We start from the raw sequence: 16,391 nt of genomic DNA, 5'->3' as shown, positions 1-16,391 counted from the left end.
CATTTTCTTATATAAATGCATGATTAATATTAATTTTTATACTGCTTTTTTCACACAATATGTTTTTGAAACGTTTTCCACAAATCACTACAGCTTAATCTCTTTACCACTTGCTTGTATCCATTTCATTGGAAGCATCATAAGTTATTTTGCTAGTCCCTTTTTGATGGACATTCAAGTTTTTAAAAATTATAAATAAGGCAATAATAAGCCTTCTATCCCTTGGATGTTTGGCTAGTTTTGCTGGTGTTTCTCTAGGACAGATACCTGGAAGCAGGTATGGTGGGGTCAAAAAGTAGATTTTAAATTTTAATAAATACTGCAAAATCATTCTCTGAAAAGACTCCATCAATATCTACTCACATCAACAGTGTAAATATTTATGTTTTCCTGACATCTTCACCAAATCTGTATTTTTAACCTTTGCTGGGCTTCAGTGTAAATATTGTATCTTAGGTTTGGTTAAATTTGCCTTTCTCTGTTTACTGTTATAGTACATGCTTACTGGTTTTCCTCTTCTATGAACTGCCTGTTTATATCCTTTGCCCATTTTTCTGTTGGGTTGGGAGAAAAAGTTGCCAGTGTACTTCAGTATTTCTCCTTTCCTATCTTCTATGGGAAGGGAAGGAGCCTTCTCTCTTTGCAAGCCAGGTAACAGAAGGTGGATAGCTTCAAGGTCACAATTTGTGGTGCTTGACATGTCAGTGATTTGGGGAAACAGGAATTGATATCCAGCTCACTCATTAAAAAGAGATAGTTGGAGTAGGTGAGTGAGGAGAGAGGGCCCCAATGAGATTCAGCTACTCTCAAAGAATAGCTGAACATAGGTGCAGTTATCTCATGAGGGTTCAATGTGGACTGTGCAGAAGGGAACCAGACAGACATGAGTCTCCCTGAAGAATGTTTCCTGCTGGGGTGATGCCATCTCATTTCAGCATCATAGGAAGCAGAACATGGGGAAGGTGACAGCAGGCAGTTGAGGAACCAGTGACTCCTCAGAGCACCTGAGGTGAGAGAACTCCCCTGCAATGGGTCTCTGTAGAGCCATCAGTGGTGTCCCATAGGCATTGTAGCCTGCCATCCCCGGAGATCACAGATGCCAGACCATAACTGTAGCAGTCTGGTGAGACCTTTCTTCACTGTCCTTCTCCTCTCCCTCTCCTGTCACCCTCACAGCAACTCTAGAAGGAGCACAATCAGTTGGTGGCAGGAGGAAGAGAAGAAACTAACAAATATTCCTATCCCCTATATTTAGAAATTATAGATCTCTCATGTCCACGTTGGGGGAAGGAAGACATTTAAAAGTTGGATGAGTCTAAAATTTTAGTCTTTTCCTTATGCAAGAGTGCCTGGAAAAGCTATGGGAATAGCTTGAAATTTTATTCATGAAGGAGAGGAATGGGTTCAGAGTGGATCTGCCAGGACAATGGTGAGATAAAATAAAGTTGCTTTTGCTCATGTCTCACCAGGCTGAGCTCACTCCTTACAGTAGATAATGATCATGTATAGACAATAATACCATACGTGCCCTATGCATGTCCTATATTCCAAGCACTATTACAAACACCTCGTACTTGCAAATCCTATAATGCTTGTTCTGCAAATGAGAAAACCAAGGCAGAGAGAGGCCAAGAGATGTGCTCAATGTCACAACTAGATGTGTGGAGCTGAGTGAGGTTCAGACGTAGGTGTCCGGAAGTGGAGGCCACAGCCTTGTCTATTATGTGACTCCCAAGCAGATGCTGGACTGTGTGGGGTGGGAATGAGAGGAAAATCACAAAGATGGAGAGAAGAGGAACATGATGGAAGGAGAGGTAAGGTAATGGCAGGGGAGGAGAAATGAGAAGGCAGAGGGCCATGCTCAGCCTTGAGTGACACCCAGGGAAAACCCACGAGATCCCTGAGGAGGAAGGTGCTGTATGTTGTATAAGCTGAGTTTGAAGGCAACAATACAAGTTTCTCATACAGTTGCTTTGGAACACACCTAAGAATTGCAGTTTGGGATCAAGAGAAAATATTGCTCTCCCACAGTCTAACCCAATTTAGAAGCTCCATTCCGTTGGGAAGAAAATGACAGTGAAGATAGCAACACAATAACAACAGCAAATGAGATAAACTTACAAGTATTGGTTTAGCAAAGTACTAATTATTTAAAGACGTGCACCAACTACTGTTCTGGCTTTCTAGAACAGAAATGGTAGTTTTGTGTTCTAAGTCCAAATTAACACGAAACAAAACAAAATGACACCATTTGGCACTTCCTAAAGGAGAGCTAGACCAGATAACAGAAGAAAATTTTTAGAGAAAATAATAGACTTAGGAGCTATGCACCAACAGAAGAACAAATTTAAAGACAAAATAAAGCAATGAAATACTGAAGGTCATGATCCTGGCTTTTAAAAGTATAGGCAGGGATTAATTACTATAAATTACTTGGTGCATAAAGATTATTAAAAGTTGAGATATAATCATGTACAAATGTTGTAGGAGTCGTTTAAATGTATTTGACTGACAAAAATGGCAGGAATCATTATTTTATTTTTGCTTAGACCCACTGACTGCTTTTAACCAATAGTTAATACTTTTACCTTTTACATTATCTCTAGTCAGCAAGCCAAGCAAAAAAGAAAAGGTGGAGCATGATCTTTTGCCTTCCCCCAAAAAGATACAATTGTTAGAAGCAGCAGCAACCTTTTAGAACACCAAATCTCAAACCTTTTGGTCTCAGGACCCTGTTAGAGTAAAAACAATTATTGAGAACCTCAAAGAGTGTTTGCTTATGTGAGTTATATCTAACATTAGTTACTCAGTTTTAACTGAGAAATTAAAAAAAAATCCTAATTTATTTAAAAAAAACAATAAACTAATGACACATGAACATAAACATTTTCTAATAAAAATAACTATTTGCTAAAACAAAAAATAGTGAGTGCTGTGCTATTGTCTTAAAATTTTACAAATTTCTTTAATTTCTGGTTTAATAGAAGATGGCTAGATTCTCTTGTCTGCTTCTTCACTGTCTACTGCAAAATCACACATCATTCAGACTCTGGAATATTCCACTGTACTTTCATAAGTGAAGAAAAATGTCTTCATATTATGACAACATACTTCTGACCTCACAGACCCTCTGAAAGGGAACTCAGGGACCCTCCAGGAATCCTCAGACTGTACTTTGAAAATTTCTGTCTCAGAGCATCTGAGGATATAAAAAGAGCAGTTTAAGGGCTGAATAATAGGCACGCTGCCCTTTATTTTTAAACGGGGTTTTAAATGAAATACACACTTCTAATCTCACCAAGCACTAATCTTATTTTGACACATCAAGATCACTGCACACGAAGTGAAAAAGAAATTAAGGGGAAAAATGCCCCTCAAAATTGTGTACTCATGGGGAATTGTACAAAGACATTTTATGATATCATATTAATGATACAGAACTGATTAAAAAATATCTAATTATGAAGAAAGAGACCTTATCAAGATGCTGCTAATCTTAGCTACTGATCATTTAAATCATGGGGATTCAATACAAACAGACAAAAGGATTAGAGAAATTGAGAAACTTGAGATAACTGGATATTCCAGAACAAACCAAGTGTTCAAAGTAATCATAATTAGAGTAAACCAAACACAAACGAGGAAACCTTGAAAACTAAACACCATTTTGGAAGAAGACCTCTATAACCTAACAATTTAATGGACAGAAAATAATAAACCTGACAACAACTGTAGCATTTAACTACTGAATCATGACTAATTGTAACCTATTTTAATTTTCTTTTTTTTTTTTTTTTGAACGTTTTATTTATTTTTGGGACAGAGAGAGACAGAGCATGAACGGGGGAGGGGCAGAGAGAGAGGGAGACACAGAATCAGAAACAGGCTCCAGGCTCCGAGCCATCAGCCCAGAGCCTGACGCGGGGCTCGAACTCACGGACCGCGAGATCGTGACCTGGCTGAAGTCGGACGCTTAACCGACTGTGCCACCCAGGCGCCCCATAACCTATTTTAATAAAGAAACTGGAAGAGCAGATAACTAGGTATATATGAATTTACTTAAAACTTTAAGGAATAAAAAGAAGGAAAAGGAGGAGGGAAAGGAAGAGGCAGAGAAGCACAATTAATTTACTGGCTCAATTTTTAAAAAGTATATTATCTTTTTAGAAAAAAAGCATAGAGGGGCGCCTGGGTGGCGCAGTCGGTTGAGCGGCCGACTTCAGCCAGGTCACGATCTCGCAGTCCGTGAGTTCGAGCCCCGCGTCGGGCTCTGGGCCGATGGCTCAGAGCCTGGAGCCTGTTTCTGATTCTGTGTCTCCCTCTCTCTCTGCCCCTCCCCCGTTCATGCTCTGTCTCTCTCTGTCCCAAAAATAAATAAACGTTGAAAAAAAAATTAAAAAAAAAAAAAGAAAAAAGAAAAAAGCATAGAATGACAAATATTTTATACACAGAGTAATTAAGATAGGCAACAGGTACGTTTTTAAGGATTAGGCAATGATGCATTTAATGCACTGGTACCAAGGGCATACCTTTGCTAAGTTCTGTTTCAGTATTATACCCTCAGTTTTGAGGAAGGGTTGATAAAAGAAACAAGCATAAGAAGGTTTTTGTGGCATTGTTTTTGAAATAATTATTGAAGAATAACACCATGAGAGGCACTTTGGGGCCATATACCCCCAAACATGCTATTTATTAGCTGTGTGACCTGGAACAATCTGTCTACCCTTCACCTCCCGGTTTCCCTCTCTGTAGCACCCACTTTGAAGGTTGCACTGAGAATCAGAGGTTAGGCAGGGAGACACTTAGCATGGAATGGGCATTCTGTTCTATAAATGGTAGCTGTTAGGAGCACCCTACCACTGTTGTTCCGTCTCTTGTACAATAAATTACATCCGAAATCCTTTGAGATTTGGAAAACTTGCTCTTTCCTGAAGTACCAAAGAATACTTTAATGGGAAAATATTTGCTTTTTATTTCATCACATTTTCTTCTTCTGTTTTGGTGGCCCCAAACTCAATGTACAAGAGGTTTCAGTTACAATTACTAGCCTGGTTTAGAATATTTACTTCTCCCTCTCTCTTTTTTAAAATTCCCTTTTCCACTTTAATAGCTTTATTTTGTATGCCTTTTTCACTTAATTTGCCACAGCTCCTGTTCCCAAGAAGATGCAATGATAAATCACAGAGTAATAGAATGTAATATATATTAGTCTTCTTCACCCTTGAAATAGGTCTAAGGGAAATACAGACTTAAGTTGCTGTATCTGTGTTCACAGTTTCTAAGAGCATTTAGAAGTCAGAAGTGAAACAAAGTATATGCCAATTAGGATTTGAAGCATTCTTACTATATCTGTTCTCCATTGTAACACAAAGAATTACTACGATAAATAGTATTTGTCACTGATAAAGAGGAGCATTTCACAGCCTGTTGTTTCCCTTATGCTCCATTCTCCTTCTCGGGGCTCTTCTTCAGGAGCCGTCCTTGGGTGCCCCTGGGTGCCGCTCAGGGTCCTCCTCCACACCCCTCTCCCTACTCAGAGGCACTGCCCCATCACTACTGCCTTTTCTCCCACGTCTGCTATTCCCTCTTTTTTTGCTTTCATCATACACATACCTCCAGAATGAACAGTATCACCATCAAAAGGAAACAGGAAAAAGAAATCAACCATCACCTCCATGGTCTCTCAAATACACACATTCCCCTCCTGCTCTAGCTGCACTCAGCTATACCCTACTCTCCTCAGTCTCCACTTCCCATTTCCATTTTCTTCCCTCTCATTTTCTTTCAACACACTATTGTTTCATTTCTGACCTCATCAAACCTAACACACACTTTCTGACTCTTTATCTGACCTGTTTGGCCTCTGAGCACACGGACTTGTCTCTCACTTGGACTCTCATTGCCTGGGGCTCTTGCCACACTGGCCGCATGGTGCTCCTCACCTCTGCTCCCCCCTCAGTCTCCTCCCCAGGCCCTCTGTCTCAAGACTTGCTCAGCACCCTTCTGCTTTCCCTTTGGTTTCCAGAGTTCAGCTCATCTAAAGCCACAAATAAAGGTATCACTTATCCAATGTGCCCCAAATCTCTATTGCCTTCCCCAACGTCTCTGTGGCTCTGATTTGAGAGAACTTTCTACTTCCCATTCCATTTGAATGTCTCACACATGTTTCAAGGTCAACACGTCCAAAATCAATTTAGTGTTTACCCTAAATTTACTCCTGCTGTACCTGTATTTCCAAACCCAACGAATGACAGCATCCTTTTGATCAAGCCAGAAACCTGGGTTTACCTAACTTCTCCATCTCCTTTACCAACACGTCCAGTCCATGACCCATGACAGTAAGTAGCTCTCGCTCCTTAGTGCCTCATGTATTGGCCTCTTGTTCCTACTTATCCGTTCTTGCCTTCAGCCAGGCCACAAACATGGCTTCCCTCTTGATTACTCTGGTGACTAGCTTAATTACCAGCTCCCCAACTTCCAGGGTTGTTCCCATGCAGCCCATGCTCCACACTGCCATGACAATCATTTTTAAAAAGTGCAGTTTTGGTCACGTCATTCCTCTGCTTAAAATCTTCAGCATCTTTCCATCGCTTGGGTCATGCAGGGTAGCAACAACGTTGCATTTGATTTTGCATCTCTTGAGCAGGGACCAAAAAACTCTCCAGGGGTCAGGAAGACACCCTAAAAGAATGAAGGAAGTTGGCAGAGTGTAAAATAAAAGGAAGGCACTGGGAAGTCCTAGGGACTGCATCTGCCCCTGGAGAGCATGACTCCTTACAAGGAGAAGGCGACTCAGATTCAGCCAGGCAGGAATGCAGGCCCCATGTTGCTAGCTCTTTTGATTTTTAAAAAATGTTTTATTATTTATTTTTGAGAAAGAGACAGAGAAGAAGTGGGGGAGGGGCACAGAGAGAGGGACACACAGAATCTGAAGCAGCTCCAGGCTCCGAGCTGTCAGCACAGAGCTTGACACGGGGCTCAAACTCATGGACTGTGAGATCATGACCTGAGCTTAAGTTGGATGCTTAACCTACTGGGCCACCCCAGTGTCCTTCGCTCTTCTGATTTTAAAGGAAAGATAGAAATTCAGATTTTTTAATGTAAAATATTACAAATTTTAAATGTTGGCACTTAAGTTGAAAATTTTAAAAGCATGTGCAGGGTACAAACAAAACACCCTGCAGTCTGTGATTCCTGCTTTGGAATTTAAAACAGGACTTGGCGCCCGGCAGATGCTCAATAAACATTTGGGAAGTATAAGTTTATGAATAAATAAACGAATTTTGTTTCTGACTCTGCTTCTTAAATTAGATATCTACTACTGTGCTTGTAGCCTTCTCTTCTGCTATAAACTCTTCCTGAGCTTGTCTGTCTATTCCTTTCCCTCCAGCTACTTTTTATAGCCTCCCCAAAAGTACACATGTGTGTAAAAAAATTGTGGGTAGGGTTATAATTAATTTTAGTTTTTTCTTTTTTTTTAAATTTTAAAAAATTGTTTTAATGTTTGAGGGAGAGAGAGAGAAAGAGTGCAAGTAGGGGAGAAGCAGAGAGAAAGAGAGAGAGAGAGAGAGAGAGAGAGAGAGAGAGAGAGAGAGAGACAGGGAATCCAAAGCAGGCTCCAGGTTCTGGGTGCAGAATCTGATGTGGGGCTCAAACTCACGAACTGTGAGATCATGACCTGAGCTGAAGTTGGACACTCAACTGACTGAGCCACCCAGATGCCCCTTTTTAAGTTTTTTTTTTTTTTTAAGTTTATTTATTTTGAGAGAGAAAGAGACCACAAGTGTGGAGGGGAAGAAAGAAAGAGAGAGAGAGAGAGAGAGAGAGAGAGAGAGAGAGAGAGAGAGAATCCTAAGCAGGTTCCTCACTGTCAGTGTGGAGCCTGATGTGGGGCTTGAACTCATGAACCATGAGATCATGACCTGAGCCTAAATCAATAGTTGGATGCTTAACCAACCGAGCCACCCAGGTGCCCCAATTTTAGTTTTTTTATTATATGAAAGTTAACTGTAAACATTATATATTACTTGGGTAATGAATTTTTAAAAACATAAATTTTATATAATTGGCAGGCATTTCATGTTGGCTTGTCCTGAATACCATGCATCTACTATGAATGATGTTCTTCAAATATGAATATGTACATTGAGATGGTAACTATGTCTGGTCTCATATGAACTAAACACATGATGCCATTAATATTGCTAGTAGTTTAAGACTGCAAAGACTATTCCATGATACTATCTAAAAAAGATGTTCTAATTCAAACTGTTGTTTTCTTAAGCTCCAGGCCCATATATCCACCTGCCCAGGTCTCATTTCCAGCTGGCTATTTCACAGACACCTTACGTTCAATACGTCCAAAACTGAACTGTTGAGAGTCTTCCAGCCCTGTTCTTTCCGTTCTTCCCACCTCAAAATGTGATGTCTCAATCAACTCAAGTGTTCAAGTCAGAAACTGTTTCTCTCTTCTCCCCCAGTAGCCTCCATCCAAGTCATAGTAGAGTGCTGTGAATTCTAATTCCAAAATGTCTCCAGAATCACTTTGCCTTTCTCCATGGCATTGCCATGAGCTTAGCTAGACCACCACAGTATTCCCTTAACCCTCTTTGATTTCCAACAGGCCCTACCTTCAATCTATTCTCCACACAGCAACATAGGTAATCAGGCCACTCCTTCTCCTTGGGAAGCTCTTCAATGGTTTCCCATTACTGTATCCTAGCTTTCAAGGCCTTGGTCACCTGGCTCCAGCCTTCCCCTCCAGCCTCATATCCTGCTATTTCCCCCTTTCTTGCTCTGTTCTTTCCATACTGACTTTCTTTCAATTTCTCTCAAGCCCCATTCCCTCCCCTACCCCCATCTCAGCATCCCTTTCTGACTGCCCCCACTTTCTGGAATGCTTTTTTACATGTTTCTACCTGGCCAGCCCCCCACATCCTAAGGTCTCAACTATAATGTCAATTCTTCAGGGAGGCCGTATCTGTATTTCCAAACTAACATATGTGCCCACACTTATGTGCCTTCATGGATGCCTCCTACTTTTCTTTACAACATGCCTATTTCTTTGCAAGCTTTATGATTAGGATGCCTCCCTCACTAGACTGAAAACCCAGGAAGACAAGGAAATTTGGATCTGGTTCCTCAGATATCTAGTTTCTTGCACAGTGCCAGGCACTAAATATGTACTCAAGAAATATTTTTGAATGATTGATAAACTCAATTTTCCTATAGACATGTATGTTGTTCTACTTTTGAGTCATTAACTTATAGATACTCAAAGAATGGTCATAATCTGCAAAGGATACTCATTTGCCATTATTAATCTTTGATAGAAGTTAAAATTTTGTGCCTACACTGTGGCACTACATTTCCATAGCAACATCACTTTGATACATTTAACTGAAATAAGGCATAGCATCTGTGCCATCTACACTGATTGGATAATAATACTTAGCCACCTCAAAGGTGCTATGAGATTTACAGCATCACTCTGGGAAAAGCCAAAACCCAATAAGAACATTTTAATTGTAAGATCAGGCAAAAGGGTGTCAACCTCATAATGACATCTTGAATACTTATATAGTTTTTGTTCTTCTAAGGTAGCATTGATAGTTATGGCTGAATTAATTTCTTTACATCCTTTGAAGTTGATCTGAATATCCAACACAACATATGCCTACTCAGGGGAGCTTGGGCAAAGACAGCTGAAAATTCATCTGTTAGTTTTCTCTTCAGTTTCCTTCATGTCTAAAACATTCAAAAACTGGACTTGTCAGTGTGAGAAAATGGAAGTGAATAGTGATTTGGCCAGCTGTAATGACATGGTAATGAACAGTGGGCAAGCCAAAGTCGTCTGTTTGTAAATGAAGGTGTCCTGCTGGGCCCTGCAGTGGTGCCCTTGAAGAGCACTGAGCCTGTGCTGTCCCTGTGGTAAGTGTCCCATGGGAGCATCTCTGCTTTAGATTTGGGGTGTGGCTTAGGAGTGTCTGGATAAAACAAAGATGGGAATTTTGGAGTAGCAATGTCATGGAGAAAAGGGGCAGGATGCTGACAGAGAGGATAATTAGGAATGCCACTGGGTAGGGAAACTGGTGGTGTCAAGATTAGAACACTTGATAGGCAAAGAGGTCATGAAAAACCGTCATGCTCCAGCTCTTGTTTCTGATTTTGGTATGAGTCTCCTCATGTGCAAAATCAGAGTGAGGGAACAGGGATACTTTCAACAGGCTGGAAGTTCATTTTCCTGTCTATTTATATATGTGCATGTTACGAAGTCTACTAAGTACACATTTACAAGAATGGTCTAGATAGTACTGGTGGCAAGTATAATTTTATCTATACTATTTTCCTTAGATTCAACCCCAAATCCAAAACATTCACTCTTCAACGAAACACTTATCATTGTTTTCAAGAGCAATTATTAAATGAAAGATTATCATTTTAAATTATGCATGAAAAAAATTAATGGAAAAAGTGATGTGTCCTGATTTAAACAGACAAGTCTCATGCTAAAAGAGTACAAAAATGAAATCTGAAACAATGTACATGTAATCAACAAATAAATCAATAAATAAAAGGTTTTTGTATATAAGACTGGAGCAAGTGCATGCTGTGGGACAACTTTCCAAGGGGCTGTTGAGAATGCTTAGAAAGGGTAAGCATGTGATAATTTCATCCTCTTATTTCCAATGCATACAGCCAGATTTCAGGAGAGATGAGAATTAAGGAATGGAGGCTATGGAAAAGCTTGGCTAATTAAATGGAAGCTGTATTCAGGAGATGGTACGTAACTGGGGGAAAGGTCCAAAAATCATCTGGAGTTACAGAGAAAGAGGCAGCAAACACATTTCTGTAACGAGAAAGAAGAGATCAGGTTGGGGAACAAAAGAAACACAGGAGCTCCTGAACCTGTGTGCTCTGGTCCAGCAGAGAGAAGAGAGTCTACAGAGAGGCTTGAATGAGCAGGACTGAGGATAAAGGTAGAAAGCACTCTATGTTCAGGCAAAGTGTTGAAATTCCTCACAAGGAAGAGGAAGCTGGAAATATTATAATAGATGACTGTACTTCAGATTACATGCTTTATATGTTAATAAGTCAAGTGGATATTTGCAGGTATATTAGAGAAAGAAAGCTTTTGGATTAAGTAAAATGTATATCAAATATCAAAGATTTTCAAAGAGTGAAAAATCTATGCATTTTTCTTGGAAAATATATCCACAGATGTATAAATGGCTCCTAAATCACATATGCATGAAAGTAGAATGTGGAATTAAAAAAAAATAAAGAACCCCTAATATATCTTACCATTTGGTCTTTCAAAAAATGCAATCACCAAAAGCCGAAACTCTCTTTTAAACAGAAAAAGACAATACTGCCGCTCTGAATTCAGGGGGTGTCTAGACATGTAATTAAACTCTCTCTATGGTCCTAACAAAAACTGTGTCATTGTGTAATGAAAGCTACTGCATAGTAATTTAGTTTAATTACAGCTATGCTGTGTTCAATGGGCTGTGTGTGGCTAATTGATAATGTCTCAGGAGTTGGTAGGAGGAAGTTTGAATCTCTTTAAAAATCTAACAGGACAAAGAAGAGCCAGTCATTAAAAAAAGAAAACGGTATTCTGATCACAGCTCTCCTTTGCAAAGAAAAATTAAATGGCATGAATTTGCTCTTCTCCACTGCTCAGAAAATTCAGAATCAACACATAAAAATTTAAGTAAGAACTTCAGAGTGAATACTCTACCTTTGTGTCATATCTGCTCTGGAGACCTGCTGCTACCCTTGTCTTTACGCTTGACCTCTAGCCTGTGACGCCTTCAGCATTGTCAATAGAATGTATGGGAAAAGCAGTAGGTGACTACCATCTCCCATGACCGGATCAACAGGCATGATTAGGACTGGCCAGCTGTGAGATCCATGTAAGCTTGATCTGTAGAGCATCCCAGGGCTGGAGGAATGCACCTGCAGCAAAGCAGCCAAGTGCTGGCGCTTCTTAGGCATTCCCATTTATTTCAGTCCTCTTTTCTCTCGGTAGTCTTGGTCAGTCATAATTCCACCTCCAAAATACATCCCACACCTACTCTCTCCATTTACCCTGTCACCACTGAGTACGTAAGCCTTCATATTCTCTACCTGCACTATGAACATCTGTCTCCTAACCACCCCCGCCCACATCCCTACACCTAGATCGTCTTTCTGAAACATACGTTAACTCATTTCAATCCTCTAGTTTAAAAACAAAAACAACCCACCCTTAAGGGGTCCTCGTTGCCTATAAGTTAAAGTCTAGTATTTTCAGTATGAAAAAAAGGCCCTTCAAAATTTGCTCCCAATTTCTCACTGTGCATTATCCTGGGACATTCTTATCATGCACTGACTACACCCACAGCCTTACTTACTATTCCTAAATCATGCCATACATATTCCCACTTGGTTCCTAGGTAATAATAAGCTTTCACGTGCCAAACTGTATTTTCTGAAGATTCTTGCAACAATATTACACATCCAAATGCTCTTCCAGAATGTTGCCACCTCCCATCTAGAGGTGGAGTCTAATTTGCCTTGAATCTGGTCTGTGACTTGTTGGAAACCAACAGAATGCAGTGGAAGTGAAGGTGTGTATCTTCTGAGGTTAGATCATAAAAATCAATGCAGTTTCTACCTTGTGCGCTAAATCCTTATTTTTAGATCCCTAAGCTGCCACACAAAAAGTCTTACAATCCTATGGCCGCATTGCTTTAAGAACATTGGGCAACACACAGAAGCCATGTATAGCTTTTCCAGTTGATAGTCCCTGCTGAGGTCCTGTGTGGCAGACATTTCAACTGCCAGACATGTGAGTGAAGACACCTGTAACTGATTCCTGTTTCCAGACATCAAACCACTAAACCTTTGAGTCTCCCAGCCCAAACTCCAGACATTATGGAGCAGAGATAACTGTCATTCCCACCATGTCCTGTCTAAAGTCTTGACACAGAGAATATGTGGTTGTTTTAAGCTGTATGTTTGGGGATAATTTGTTAACGTGGCAATAGTACCTGGAACACTACTTCATAACCCAGATTATACACCATTTCCTCTGTGTGATTTCTCCCAAGCAAAGCAAATATCAGTTTCTCTGCCTCTCCCAGTAGCATTTTTCTTCATATCCCTGTAATACTGATATATCAGTATTCTCTGATACAATACTCTGATATAATTGTGTACTTGTCTATCAAAGTAATAGATAAATTCCTTGAGAGAAGGGGTTATTTTATTCACCTTTGTACCCACAGCTCTAGGCAAAAGGTCTGGTTTGTTTTCGATAAATGTCTGTGAAAAAATGAATGAAAGAGTGAATGAATGAATGATCAGAATTATGGGCTGAACGAGGCTCTATGACAGACCTCAACGAACAGACACAAAACCCCAGGGAACAGCTAGAACTCATTCTAAGATTTACGACATACTGGCACTTATTTTTGTTAAACAAATGAAATGGCAAAACTATCAGGGCTGTGATAGGAAATCTCTCCTAATCCCTCTGGATTAGAATGTCCTATGTCCATCCCAATTCATAACCTTGTGTGGCTCTGTGTTCAAGAAACTTGGTGAACTCAACTCATCCTGCTCTTTGTTTAAGACAATATTAAACAATATAGCTGTCCTTGGACAGCGGGCTGGAAAGTGAATAAAGCATAGATTGGTCAGCTCCATTTTATAGTGCATAACCAAATCTACTCTGGTATTGTATGTATGCTAGTGATGAATTCTATTAGGTTGTGTATGACGAATAAAGGCCTTATTTTGCCTTCACTTTTGAAAGTTATTTTCACCAAGTTTAGAACACCAGGCTGCTTTTTTAAAATAATGCTTTGATGTCTCTTATTTGCATTCTTTCTCTTTTTTTAAGTTTATTTATTTTGAAAGACAGAGAGAGTGAGAGAGCACATATGTACATGCCGGTAAGGAAGGCAGGGGGCACAGAGAGAGGGAGAGAAAGAATCCCAAGCAGACTCTGTGCTGTCAGCAAGGAGTCTGATGTGGGGTTTAATCCTACACGCTGTGAGATCATGACCTGAGCGGAAACCAAGGGGCCGACTGAGTCAGCCAGGCGCCACTTAGTTGCATTATTTCTGATGAATATTTAATGTCATCCTTTTCTTTCTTCTTCTGATATAATGTGTCTTTTCTCTGGATGCTTTATATGGTATCTTATTTTAGTTCTAAGAATACTGAATATGCTGTGCCTTGGTATCACATTCTTCATGCTCCTTGTGCTTGAAATTTCTTAAGATTCTTGGATGTGTGGCTTTATAAGTTTCATTAAGTTTGGAATAATTTGCATATTATTTCTTTAAATATTCAATCCCGCATCATTCTGCAATGATTCCAGTCATATATATATATATATATATATATATATATATATATATATTCAAACATATATTTGAAGTTGTTCCAAAGCTTACTGATGTCATTTTTTCTTTGTGTTACACCTTGGATAATGCTATGTCTTAAAGTTCACTTTTAATTCTGAAATGTCTAATCTGCTGTTCATTCCATCCAGTAAACATTTTGTCGCAGTTTTCATCTCCCAATGTTTGATTTTGGTCTTTTTTTTGAACATGTATTTTACATCCTCATTCTTTCCTCTACCCTCTTGAATACATGGAACACAGTATTCAAGGAATACTTGAATACTTGACCCAGCCTGTAGTCAAATACTCAAATACTATTTCTTTCACTTGTGTCATTTCTAAGGATATTCCTCTTGATTCATTTTTTCCACTTGCTTTCAGCCAGTCTCACTATGGATGTGCTTTTTGCATGCATTTCTCATAATTTTGACTGGGTGATAGACATTATGATTCTTAACTGGGTGCAGTTAAGTTACACTACTTGTAAACAGTTTGATCCTTTTGAGGCTTGCTTTTAAACTTTGTTAAATTCGTCTACTCTGTCTATTGAAAACACAGACTCTTCTCAACATTTCTTTATTTTTGGGACAGAGAGAGACAGAGCATGAACGGGGGAGGGGCAGAGAGAGAGGGAGACACAGAATCAGAAACAGGCTCCAGGCTCTGAGCCATCAGCCCAGAGCCTGATGCGGGGCTCGAACTCACAGACCGCGAGATCGTGACCTGGCTGAAGTCGGAAGCTTAACCGACTGCGCCACCCAGGCGCCCCAAGACTCTTCTCAACCCTAAGTGCGCTGCAAGCATTGTTCCCTCTGCTCTGTGGTTCTTTCCCTGGCCTTCTCACATGCACATGTGGATCAGTACTCTGCAGAAGACCTGGGGGGAATGGTATCTGCAGCTTTCCAGAGATTTCTCTCAGAGCAGCTTTCTCCTCTAGGGCATGCTGCTCTGTGAACTATGGTCTCCTTGACCTCTCAGACTCTATTCTGTCTCCTCAACCCAGGGAGATTTTGGTGTGGCTCTTGGTTTCTCCCTCCCTATATGGCAGTCTGGAAACTCTCTTCAGGTAATTGTGGGACTCATATTACTTGTGCTCCCTTTTTCAAGGATCATTGTCCTGGGCTGCCAGATATTCAATGTCTGGAAACCATGATGCAGAGTTTTTGGTTTGTGTTTCAGAAAGAGTGTAAATTAGTCCCTTTTATTCCATCTTGGCCAGAAGCAGACAATGTCAATGTTACTCCAGACATTTGAAATGTTTCTAAATAATATTCTATCCGATACCTAAAATGGGAATTATCCTCAGTATTTGAGACCATTTTGAACCTATTACTGCCGCTCATAACTGCTACCAGTTAATGCAGTTAAAGCTGCTAGGGAAAGAAAGAATGACAACGGCAAGAAACTCTGCACTTAGTTTAATGTTGATCAAAATTTCTACGGTACTCATTTATAAGTTTCTGAGGTTTCATACTATAGCAAATAAAAAATAGTTTCAGCTTGCTCCTGGGTTAGAAAGCATTTCTTCCCCTTTTGTGAGCCCATAGGAGTGCTTGAGAGAAGTGCCAGATGTGAAGTTCAGCCAAAGTTGTAGAGATATAAAAGATAAAAATCATATTATATTTAAGAGAGGCAATAGTGCTTGGCTTGGAGATAATCGTCTAAAAAATTCTTAAATCTACAAAATAGTTGAATCAATGTTTTAACCATTAAAGGCCATATTTCCTTCCAAGTAAAGATGATGTGCTTATTTATTATAGTCTACTTATGCAATGTTTAATTTATTATTTATAAATCTCTTAAGATTTATTGATAAAAAAATGAACATTTACCAAAATAGGAAAAAAATGCTAAATACATGAAAGGTATAATTATTATATAAGTGTATCATTAAAGCAACCTTCTTAAAGCGTTGATATGAGGAATTATATGGAAGGTTACTAATTTTTAAGTACTAGTATCAACAGTCCATTTAGTAATTAAAACGTTTCA

The 16,391-nt window shown here is 39.6% G+C and overlaps 1 protein-coding gene across 2 annotated transcripts in view; it reads right to left on the bottom strand.

Moving 5' to 3' along the window:
• The window catches only part of CAMK4 (calcium/calmodulin dependent protein kinase IV), a 217,309-nt gene that overhangs the window by 27,469 nt on the left and 173,449 nt on the right, over positions 1 to 16,391 (bottom strand). The gene's annotated exons all lie outside the window — the stretch shown is intronic.

Source organism: Prionailurus bengalensis, chromosome A1, assembly GCF_016509475.1.
Source record: "Prionailurus bengalensis isolate Pbe53 chromosome A1, Fcat_Pben_1.1_paternal_pri, whole genome shotgun sequence".
NCBI lineage: Eukaryota > Metazoa > Chordata > Mammalia > Carnivora > Felidae > Prionailurus > Prionailurus bengalensis.
The sequence above is the reverse complement of the archived record's forward strand: the minus strand, read 5'-3'. Positions and strand labels throughout refer to the sequence as shown.